Here is an 11,808-nt window from a genome sequence, read left to right as displayed (position 1 = left end):
TGGGTGCATTCTGCCTTCATTCTGAGAATGTGAATGAGGCTGAATTCAAAAGTAATGAGCTAATTGTCTTAGAAGAGGACATTTAAAATTTTTATTATTTTTATTTTATGTGTATGAGTATATTGCCTGTATGTGTGTAAGTGCACCCACTTCAGGCAATGCCCTTGGAGATCAGAAGTGGGCACTGTTTTCCTCTGGAAATGGAGCTACAGGCAGTTGTTAGCTGCCATGTAGGTGCTGGGAATTGAACCTGGGTACTCTACAAGAGCAGTCAGTGCTCTTAACCACTGAGCCATCTCTCCACCCCTAATTGTTTATTTTTATTTAAAATTTTTTGTTTATTTTTATTTTATTGTATGAGTGTTTTACCTGCATATATACACGTGTATCTATGCATGAAATGCCTGCAGAAGCCAGAAGAGGGTGGTGAATCCTCTGAAATTGAAGTTATGAATGGCTGTTGGTCACCATGTGGATTCTGGGAACTGAACCTAGGTCCTCTGTAGGACCAGCCAGTGCTCTTAACTGCTGAGCCATCTCTCCAGTCTCAGTACTTACATATTTTTTTTGAGACAAGTTCTCACTATATAGCCATAGCTAGCCTGGAACTTGCTATGGAGACCAGCTGGCCTTGAAGTCACAGAGAGCCACCTGCCTTTGCCTCCCATGTTCTGAGACTAAAGGTATGGAAATTAAAAAGTAATATATTTTGCTGGGCGTGGTGGTGCACGCCTTTAATCCCAGCACTCGGGAGGCAGAGGCAGGAGGATCTCTGTGAGTTCAAGGCCAGCCTGGTCTACATAGTGAGTTCCAGGACAGCTGGACCTACAGGGAGACCCTGTCTCAAAAAAAGACAAAAAAAACCCCACCATATTTTAAAATCTCATTATATATGTATGAAATTGTCAAAAAAAGACTTAATTTATTAAAAACAACCTTCTGTTCACTAAAGATAGAATGAACTTCATCCCAATTATCTTCTGAGGGCCAGAAAGTAAGAGTTAGACCTTCCACAGTTGTAAAACATGCATGCCAAGTGCTTGCTATCTTTGATTCACTCATATCATTTTAAGAAAATATGAAAGATCACATGACTTTGTCCCTGCTACACAGTTAGTTAATAGCAGGAGCAACTCTATGCTCTTGATTTCCTGATAATGTGTTTTCTATGACACTAGTCCTCTTATAAAAATTTATTTTACCATTTATGCCCAGGAATAATATATTTTCAACTTTTTTCCATATATGCTCCTGGTATTTTTCTCGAAATTTGCTTCTGTGTGTGTCAGATATGGTGTAGGTTCCTTAATTTAAGAAAACAAAATTAGGAGCTGGAGAGACGGCTCAGTAGTGAAGAGCACTGGCTGCTCTTGCAGAGGACCTGAATTGGATTCCCAGCACCTACATGGCAGCTAACAACTGTCCATAACTCCAATTACAGGTTATCCAACGCCCTCTTCTGGCCCTCGTGGGCATTGCACACACATGGTGCTCTTAAATGCATGCATGCAAAACACTCATATACATAAAATTAAAAAAATAAAAAATAAATTAAAATGTATTTTTTAAAAAAGACAACAAATTTAAAGCTTATTTTTTGCATTTTCTTGGTGAATTCAATTAATCATTGAGACAAGACTCTCAATTTTGCTCTATTTCTATGTCCACTATCCTATTATAGACCGCTTGTGCTCAAATATCAGTCTTTTAAATTAAAGGAATAGTTTATTGTTGAACTAAAGCCTGGTACAATTTAAAGCAAGGTGAAAGCCTTCCCTATCCTTTCCTTCCTCAGCCTCTAAGGTCTCTCAGTTGTTTTTAACTTCTTCCATTCACTCTTTGCATATATGAATTATATAAAATAATAGGTTTCATTTTGTATTTAATACATATATATATAATGTGCTTTGTCAGCCCCTTTCTATTTTAATGTTTTCCAGGTACCTGTGATTTATCATTTTTTGCTTGCTCATCCCAGCACCCCATACCTTCAAATCCATGAAACTTGTGGTTCCTCCAAAACCTCTGTTCACTAGCATTAGAGTGAACTTAAGCTTCATCCCATCTGTCTTCTGAGGAGGTTAAGGTTCAGAGAAGCAGAGTTAGAATTTTTCAGAGTTCATAGAACTGGAAACCTATTTTCCAGAATTCAATATGCAAAATGGTCAATTTGCTGAATGGCCACTTCACACCATAATCTTGCTTTTGTGAACTCTTTTGTTCAGTTGATGGGTTTTCATTTTGCTTTCATTTTAAGGAATATTGAGTTTGCTTCTGCCCTAGTTTCTTGTCACTAAAGCTGAGTCTGAGGAGAATGAAGAACATGAAAAAACTGTATAAGGGACACGAATAACATTTTTTAATGTCTTATCTAGTAATAATACTAGGATACTAAGGAAGGACATATTCTATGACTCTGTTTTTCTGTTTTTCTTATGAGTCAAGAGTATGAAGAGGTTTGACTTACAACTTTCCACTTTCACTTTCCTTCCATCCTAGCAGCATTTATTCTTTGCTGTCTCTCAAGCCCTTTGAAACATCATGCTCTTTCTTATCTTATTTGCTCTTCTCTACACTTTGAATGCCCTACTTCTCTTAACATCAGCATCTCTCTAGTAGCTACTTTTGTACTGCTGTGACCAAAATCCTGGCAGAAACTTAAGACAGGAATGATTTGCTCTGACTCATGCTTTCAGATGGTTTCAGTTCACAACTGTTGGGAAGGCATGACAGAATAACTCAGTCTGTGGTGGCAAGGGTACATGGTAGATAGGCTGTTCACATAGTGGTGGAACAGGAAGTAGACCTTGAGGCTGGAAATAAGGGCTGTGCTATAACCTTCAAAGACCCATCCCCTAGTGACCTATTTCTGCCAGCTAAGCCTCATGTCCTAAATGTCCCAAAGTTTCCCAAAATGTCACCACCCACTGGGGAACAACTATTCAAAACATAAGCCTATGAAGAACACTTCAAATTCAAATCATAGCGGCCTCCCTAGCATTAAAAAATTCTTTCTGTGTTGTGTGTGTGTGTGTGTGTGTGTGTGTGTGTGTGTGTGTGTGTATCTTTGTATCTTTGTGCGTGCAGATGAGTGGACAACTTGTGGGAGTTAGGTCTTGTCTTCTATCTTGTTGAAGCAGGGTCTCCCTTATTTTTTTTCTTCTGCTACTTGTATACTTTAGGATAGCTGCCCCCCTACCCCCCGAGCTTCTGGAAGATTTTCTTGTCTCTATCTTCTATCTTGTCCTAGGAGTGCTGGTATTACAGATGCATGCCACCACATCTGGCTTTTTATATGGGTTTTGGGAATTGGACTCTGGTTCTCAGGCTTGTATAGCTAGCACCTTTACCCTTTGAGCCAACTTTCTGACCCCTCCCTGGCATTTTTAAAGTCTCAGCTTAAATAGCTTCTTCTCAGTGAGGCTTTACTTAATCATTTAATCTAACTTTACTCCTTTATCCCCTCTATCAGTAAGTTTTGCCATGTAACATACCATTTAAAAAGTCAGTGCTTCAAAGCAAGCAGCATTTATTGAGGTCATGATTCTACTGGGTCCACTTGGATTCACTTACTTTTCTGAACTCACTAGGTTGGCTGGAGGTTGACTAGTCCTAGACAACCTCAATTCAAGTGTGTGGTGGTTGGCTGGCTGTCATTTCAGAGTTAAAGGAATCATAAGGTCATTTATTTTCATTTATTTATTTATTTTATGTTTCAGAAACATCCAAAATATAAGCCCTTACATGCAAGCACTTTTCAAGTTTCTCACATTGTATTTCTTAGTATTCCATTGGCCAAAGCATATCATAGGGCTACCCTGGATTGAAGGTGTGATGGTTAGTCTTGGTTGTCAATGTGACATACCTGGGAAGAAGGAACCTCCATTGAAGAATTTCTTACTTCAGATTGGCCTGTGAGCATGCGTGTGGGACATTTTCTTGATTGCTAATTAATGTAGGGAGGACCCAGCCCACCGTGGGTAGTGCCACCCCTGGGCAGGTGGGCCAGGGCTGTATAAGAAAGGTAGCCGAGGGGGCTGGAGACATGGCTCAGCAGCTAAGAACACTGGCTGTTCTTGCAGAAGACCCGGGATCAAATCCCAGCACCCACATGGCAGCTAACAACTGTCCATAACTCCAGTTCCAGGGGATCCGACAGCCTCTTCTGTCCTCCGTGGGCATTGCACGATACAGGTGCACTTACCTACATGCAGGCAATACATGCATACACATAAAATAAAAACAATAAATAAAATATTTTTTTTTTAAAAAGGTAGCTGAGCAAGCCGGGGGAGCAAGTCAGTGAGCAGAGTTCCTCTGTAGTTTCTGCTTCAGTTCCTGATTCCAGATTCCTGCCTTCAGGTTCCTGTCCTGAGTTCTGACCTTGGTTTCCCTTGATAATGGACTGTAACTTGTGAGCCAAATCAACCCTTTCCTCCCTCGACCCTCAAGTTGCTTTTGGCCATGATGTTTATTATAGCAACAGAAAGCCAAACTAGAATAGACAAGGATAGGAAAGACTTCACATCTTGATGGGAAGAGTTACAAAGTCACATTGCAGAGGTAAGAGTACAAAAATGGAAGAATTTGTGGGTAAATCTGTGGACAATATGGCACGAACAAAGAGAGCACAAACAGAAGCTTGAAAAGCCCCTTCACATTCAAGTTTGCTCTTGTACTGTGCTTAGAATCTTGAAGCCATTATGTGACAAGCCCAGGCTAGCTTGCTGGAGAATGAGACTACAGGGAAGAAGAGGAAGAAAGATGCTTGAGGCTGTCAGCTTCCCAATCCCCAGATACAAGTGGGGCCATCCTGAACCAGCAGGTTCCTCCTGATCCACCTGCTAACTGCCAACATATGAGAGCTGAGGTGAGGTCAGCTGACCATGCAGCTGAGCAGTCAGCTGGCCAACTGATAGAACTGTGAGTTAATGAAATAGTTATCCTTTTTAAGATATTATGAGCTACCACACAGCAAAAGCTAACCAAAACAGAGGGCTTATATCAAGACACCAATTAAGGAAGAATATATACTTCTATGGTTAGGTCTTGTAGCGGACAGTGTTACCGCCAGTTGGGTATAAATATTATTCATGACACCCAGCTGCAAATTTCTGCATTTCTCTGCCTGAGGGCTTTCATTGGCCACTAGCGCTTTCCCTGATTGGACACAAAGTGAGCTAGAAGCTTTGGAAAATTTGTTTATTATGAGCGACCTTCAATCATGACAAACAGGTGTTGGTTTACAAATGTTGCAAAATGAACAGCTTGTACTGAGTCCATTCAGTGGTGCTTCTGTGTACCTGTGTTTCTCACTTGGGATTAGTAACTCAGGGAGCTAGTCCTTGGAGAAAAGTGATTCTCCCTCCCTCAACATCCATTGATTGCCTGCAGTTCTTCATCTTGAGGAGGGATAACTTGAGATTTCCTCCATCCACCTTGGTATGTCAACTGGTTTTGCGTTTTAATCTCTCTCATCCGGGGTTGGGGATTTAGCTCAGTGGCAGAGCACTTGCCTAGCAAGCGCAAGGCCCTGGGTTCGGTCCTCAGCTCTGAAAAAAAAAAGACAAAAAAATAAAAAAGACCAAAAAAAAAAAATACCCCAAACCAAAAAACAAACAAAAAAACCCCCGGCAACTTACCTCTGTCATCCATTGCATAATTGGAAACACATGGCTTAGAGATGAACCTAGAGCTCTCATTTAGTCTCTGTCACAGAATATTGCAACCACAGATTCGGCAGGATTGTGTTGATGGGGGTAGGGGAGAGCCTTTGATATGGTTATCAGAGATGGAATGAAAGTCAAAGATAAGGTGAAGGTGAGAGACAAGAGGAAAAAATGAAACCAGGAGCTATCTGCTCTGTATCTTATAAAGGAAAGCTACAAGTTTAATGTGCTTATTTTTCTTATCATAGTTCATTATTTCTTACAATACGGTATTTTGGGTACGTATTCACTTAAGTTATAATTTACATGTCGTGAAATACAAAGATCTTCAATGTGCTCATCAGTGAGGCAAATTGTGTACCTGTATAACCACTTCACAAATCAAGGTGTAGAGCGTTATCAATCACTCCTATAATTTCCCCTTGGGCCTCTTGCAGTCATCCCTCAACTTTTCCCCCCACTGCAAGGCGGCAATCATTGCTATGATTTGGGTCATCGTATATTAAACTTGGATTCCCTAGAATTTCATGAAAATGAAATCATATAGCATGAACTTGTTTCTTCACCCATTCTAATAGTTTTTGAGATTATTCATGTGGTTGTATATGTCAGTAGTTCATTGCATTTTACTGTCGGATCATGTTACATTGTATAACTATTGTATACTTTATCAAGTCTCATCAATTTAGACATTTGTATTATTTCCTGTTTTTATTCACTATGAATAAAACTACTATGGATATTCATGTACATATCTTCTTATGGGCATCTACTTTCATTTCTCTCAAGCACATACTTAGAACTGAAATTGTTGAATCATAGAATAGCTGTGAAACTTTTGTTCCATGGATGGTTCAGTCCCCCAACCCTCTGCCTGGCCCGCCTTCCTGCTGGGTATAAGACACTGAGATTCCAGAAGGAATTCTATGGATGGGCCTCATCTATTTTCCTCAAAGTTTCAGAGCAGGAAGTGGGACTAGGGGCAGGAAAGAGCATGAGACATAAAGTTTGGAGTGCATGAGTAAAAGAACAGGGGGTAGTCTTGGTTCTTCCTTTAATAATTTGGAAACAAATAATTTAATGAATTTTCTCATCCACTACTCTCTAAGATTCTGTGATTGCCTTGTCATCAAATGCTGTATCCCATCATGCTTCAGCATTTTCAAGACTGATCACATAGTTGTAGTGATCTCAGAACCAGAGGAGGCTCTCCCAAAGGGACCCTTCAACATTTAGCATCATAGTAGATGCTAAATTAACATTTATTTCCTAAATTAAATTATCTGGATCTCTCTCGCTTCAAAAACATTAAAATAATTGCTATTTTGCTAGTTTTCCTTCCTCTTAACTAGGGTGGCTGCTGAGGATGCTCTGCTTGGTGACCTAGATGGTAGATAGGGATGGCATTAGAAGGACAAAGAGATTGCAGGAGCATAGAAAAAAATGAGGGAAGGAAGAGTGGTTGTGTGTGTGTGTGTGTGCGCGCGCGCGTGTGTGTGTGTGTGTATGTGTGACAGAAAAGGAAGAAGACAAATGAGAAACAGAGAGAATGACAATTGTCATAGGGAATAAACTTTGGAGAGAGAAAAGCATTGAAGCACTATTTGTGAGTTATGTGTCATGTTAACAGTTCTGCTATCTCTCACCAAGAAAATTTTAGGAAAACGCCATCATATTACAGAATTTTCAAGGCTGGCTATATAATTATAGTGATCTCAAAATCAGAGGGGGTTCTCCCAAAGGAACCCTTCAGTACTTAGGCTAAATGAATGAACAAAAGCATTAGACAGGGTAAAAAGAAGTTGCTGTAATGAAGACACCTGACAGTCCAGTTCCCTGCAGAATGTGGGAGTTTGTTTTTTGGGTAATAATTCAGAGGAGAACGGTCTAGATTGGAGAAGCAGCTCTGCTCCAGAGTCAACCACAAACCTAATGTCCTGTTTGGCTCTGTCATTCTCTAGGTGGGTTGCTGTAGTTCTGCATGGTCAGAAGAACAATAACATGGAGGAGGCATGCCTGCTCTCTTAAATGCTAATTCTGGAAGTGGCACAATGACTTATTTTCACATTCCATTCATCAGATTGAACCATCTGAGCAAGCCTCATCTCAAAGAACACGAAGAAATGCAGTTCAGTTGTGCAACGGATAACTGGCAATGATTGAACCTGATGAGCAAGCCTTTAAGTTACCCAAGAGACTGCTCACAGGCCATTGCATTCATGCTTCAGACGTCACTGAGGTTTTCTCTTCCATTGGTCCATCTGCATTTGGCCTGTGTGTGTATTTCAAACTGTGACATGATGGAGTTTGAGCAAGAGGATTGTTTACCATTCTTGAACCTTGCTTGATATCAAGGTAAGCAAGAGCTGAATGTGTTTCAGAGCAGGATACAGCAGGAAAGGAGTGAGCTAAAGGACTTGGTTCCTTCTTCCACATATTTGTCTCCCAGTGAGGAGCTGAGATTAAAGTCTTTAGTCTCTCCCCTTTCCTGGAAAAAACCTCCCAAACCAGATGTGCATTTTCCCACCCACTATTATCCAACAATTTTTTCCCTTCTCTCTTTCTTCACAGATCCTAATAGTACTGACTGTCTACAATAGTATATAATTGAATTCAGGACAGTTTCCCTCCACTGTGATTAGTCAAACTTCATCCCATATGCAGTTGAATCATCCTTCAGAAGATGAACTAAAGTCTCTAGGCTACAAATTCCTCCAGAGGTGTTGAGTGGTATGTGCTTGGATGTACCTCTATGATGATACTAATGCCAATTCTATTAACTGAGCACTCTCTCCCCCTGCTTTCTCTCCCTCTCCCTGTCTCCTTTTGCGTGACTCTGGCACTGCCATTTTTCTTTAGTTCAGGCCCACCATAGTCTGCAAGCTAAGTTCACACTGTCAACAGGTCCCCTGAAATGGCATCCTATATTTGGCTTGTAACCAGACCCTGGGGATATCTCCATGGCAATCATTAGGGAAAAAGAGAATTTTCTCTTCAAGAGAAAGAGCTAGAGTTTAATTAATCTCAGGGCAAATGATTCATCTAAAAATAAATGATATTTTCTAGATGTTAAAACAGCAGTTGAACAAAACATATTCTCCAGTAAGTAAAAAGATGTTTAATATCTGACAGCCTGCAGATATTAAATGAAAAACAAATTAAAATACAAAACAAACAGGTATGGTAGATTTTATGAATGATGGAATCCACATACTTTCCCGTCTAGTGGAATTTCAGATATTCAAACCAAGAGATGGCAATCATCTCTATCCCTTGAGTCTAGCCTGACTATGTGACCTGTTTTGGCCATTGGGTTATTAATGACCACAAAGCAAGCAGAGGCTTCAAATGTATTTATGTATGGGACAATGAGAGCAAAGCTAGCCTTCCAGATGGTGACAAATGTACAGCTTCCCTCATTATCCCAGCCAATAGTTTGACAATGCTAAATACATGAGTCAGGTCTTCCTAGGTCTCCCAGCCTCTTGATAATTCATGAGCTGTCTGCAGACAAATGTGAAATCTTAACCTACACTAAAAGAAATACATGGGCAAACTTCAGGTCATGATCTAACTTCAAAGTAGCTTTTGTTTTAAGTTGCTATGTTTTTGGAGAGATTTGTTATATAGCCCAAACTAACTGATAGAACTGAGCAGGTAGGGTGACTGTGTGATATATGTATATGTGTATCTGCCTCTCACATCTTTCTACATATCCATAACAAATGTTCCCAGTTTGCTACTAGGTAAGTTCTTCATGTAAGCGTACCATATAGGAACACCAAGCACCAAACTTAAAAGCACAGAAAAAAGGCAAGTGATTAGTTTCCTCTTACCTCGCCATTCCTCTTTTACTTTAAGCTCCGGAACTTGGATTCCAGCCAGACAGAGACCTGGCCAATCTGAAGGAAGGCCGTACCTAGACTATGTCATACTATTCAATTCTCTGGGGGATATTCTCTCTAGCAGTCCCAGGAAGAGGGATGAAGGAAGGTATATGTGAGCCCGTAAATCCTTCTGATTGTGGGAAAATGTGGGGGAAATGGATAACTATTTTGTATTTTCTTCCTTCATGTCATGAGGTTTACCTTTTTAACAAAGATTTATTTTTATTATGTGTGTATGTGTGTGTGTGTTTTCTGAACATATGCATGTGCAACACATATGTGTGGGTACCAATGGAGGCCAGAAAAGGGTGTCAAATCCCCTGGAGCTGGAGTAACAGGTAACAAGTGGTTTTGAATCACTCAAAATGGGTGCTGAGAACTGAATTTGAGTCCTTTGGAAGAACAAGTAAGTGTTCTTTTTAGTATTTTTTAATTGAATTTTTGTGTATTTCATACAAAACATCTTAATCATCTTTATGCCCCTCCCCTATTTGCACCCTCCCGTAGCCCACCTCCCCCAACTGGATTTCATATGTTTTGTCATTTATATTAGGCCTATTGAGTCAAGTTAGTGTACCCAGATGTCCCTCAGTGCAAGTTCACCCACTGGGGGCTAGTCAGCCTATCCAGAGTCATTCTCTTAAAGAAGATCAGCTCTCCCTCACCCAACAGTAATCAGTTGTCAATAGTTCTTCGGCTAAGATTGGGGCCCGCTGCCCATTTTCCCAATTCTATGCTGAGTTTTTTTCTGCTTGAGTTTACATGGGTCTTGTGCATGCTGACGCCATTGCTGTAGGTTCATAAGGAGCCTATAAGACTCTGTTTCCATATGATCATGCATCTTCTCCCCTGGCTCTTATACTCTTTCTACCTCTTATTCTGCAGTGGTCCCTGAGCCCTGGGTGAGTGGAATTTAATATAGGAGTCCTGTCCAAGGACCCACATTTTATAGAGTCTTATTTTCTACGCTTTGGCCATTTTTGGCCTTTTGTGTTCATGTCCCTCTGTTACATGTGGGACCTTCATTGAGAGATGCATTAATATCCTCTCTACCCCTTGATCTACTATGTTCCATGAGCCTTAGGTGTAGAGCTTCCATTGTAGATGTGTCACTTAGGGTTGGGCATCTCACAGACACTCTCTGTGTGTGACTAGTTGTGGAACTCTGTAGTAGTTTCCTTCTGTTGCAGAAGAAGTTTCTTTGATGAGTAGTGACTGGCATACTTGTCTGTAAATATAAGGATATATATTTAGCTTATAGTAAGAAATTACATTTATCTAGGGATGTGACAGGCTTAGAATTTTCTCTAAGATCTATGACCTCTCCAGTCATGTGTATTTGGCTATGTTTACAATACCATACAAGTGTTCTTAATGGTTGAGCCATCTTTCCAGCCTATGGTTTACCTTTTTTAATCATTATTTTACTTTTCGCCATCATACGGTTTATGTATTAGAATATTAAAACCCCCTCCACTTTACTTAAATATATCACAAGGAATGGCTATTTATTATGGCTTTCCAAAGACAAATTCTCCAAGAGTATTCTTTTTTTTAACTTAAAAAACTTCATTGAGAATTTCATATGTGCATATAAGGTGTTTTGATCAAATCCATGCCCACTCTCTCCCCTCCAACTCCTCTCTTATCTCCCCATCACTTTTTTCTGACAACTTTGTGTTCCCTCCCTCCCTCCCTTCCTTCCTTCCTTCCTTCCTTCCTTCCTTCCTTCCTTCCTTCCTTCTTTCCTTCCTTCTGCTCTCTCTTTCTTCCTTTCTTTTAATGGTGCTTTTTGCTACTCTAACATTCCCCACTCTGAAGAGGTAACCGCTTTGGGGGATTAGAAAAGAGCTCCCAAATACTTTTGACATTTTTGGCCTTTGGAACAGAGGCCTAAGAGGCTCAAGGACATTTTGACTTTTAGCCAAGAAAGTGGCTACTTTTCTTTGGGGTCTTTTTTATCCTAACCGCCTAACCAATTCCTACCTCCTATTTTTTGTTTTAATTAGAAGAAGCATTTCATTACAACAGCATTAACCTATTCAATAACATCTTCTGAGTTAGGGTACATCTCTTTCAAAATTGGCTGTACATTTTTAGGTTTACAGATGAATTATTATGCTTGTACAATCTTTTACTCATTATAAACTCCATAAGACATAAAATTAAATGAGGTTTTAACGTTTAAAAAAGATCTCCACTTCGTTGTTAAAATACACAGTTTCATACAGAAAAATTCATTTTAAGGCAAT

Source organism: Nannospalax galili, unplaced genomic scaffold (genome assembly GCF_000622305.1).
Source record: "Nannospalax galili isolate Female #2095 unplaced genomic scaffold, S.galili_v1.0 scaffold325, whole genome shotgun sequence".
NCBI classification, from domain to species: Eukaryota; Metazoa; Chordata; class Mammalia; order Rodentia; family Spalacidae; genus Nannospalax; species Nannospalax galili.
The sequence above is the reverse complement of the archived record's forward strand: the minus strand, read 5'-3'. Positions refer to the sequence as shown.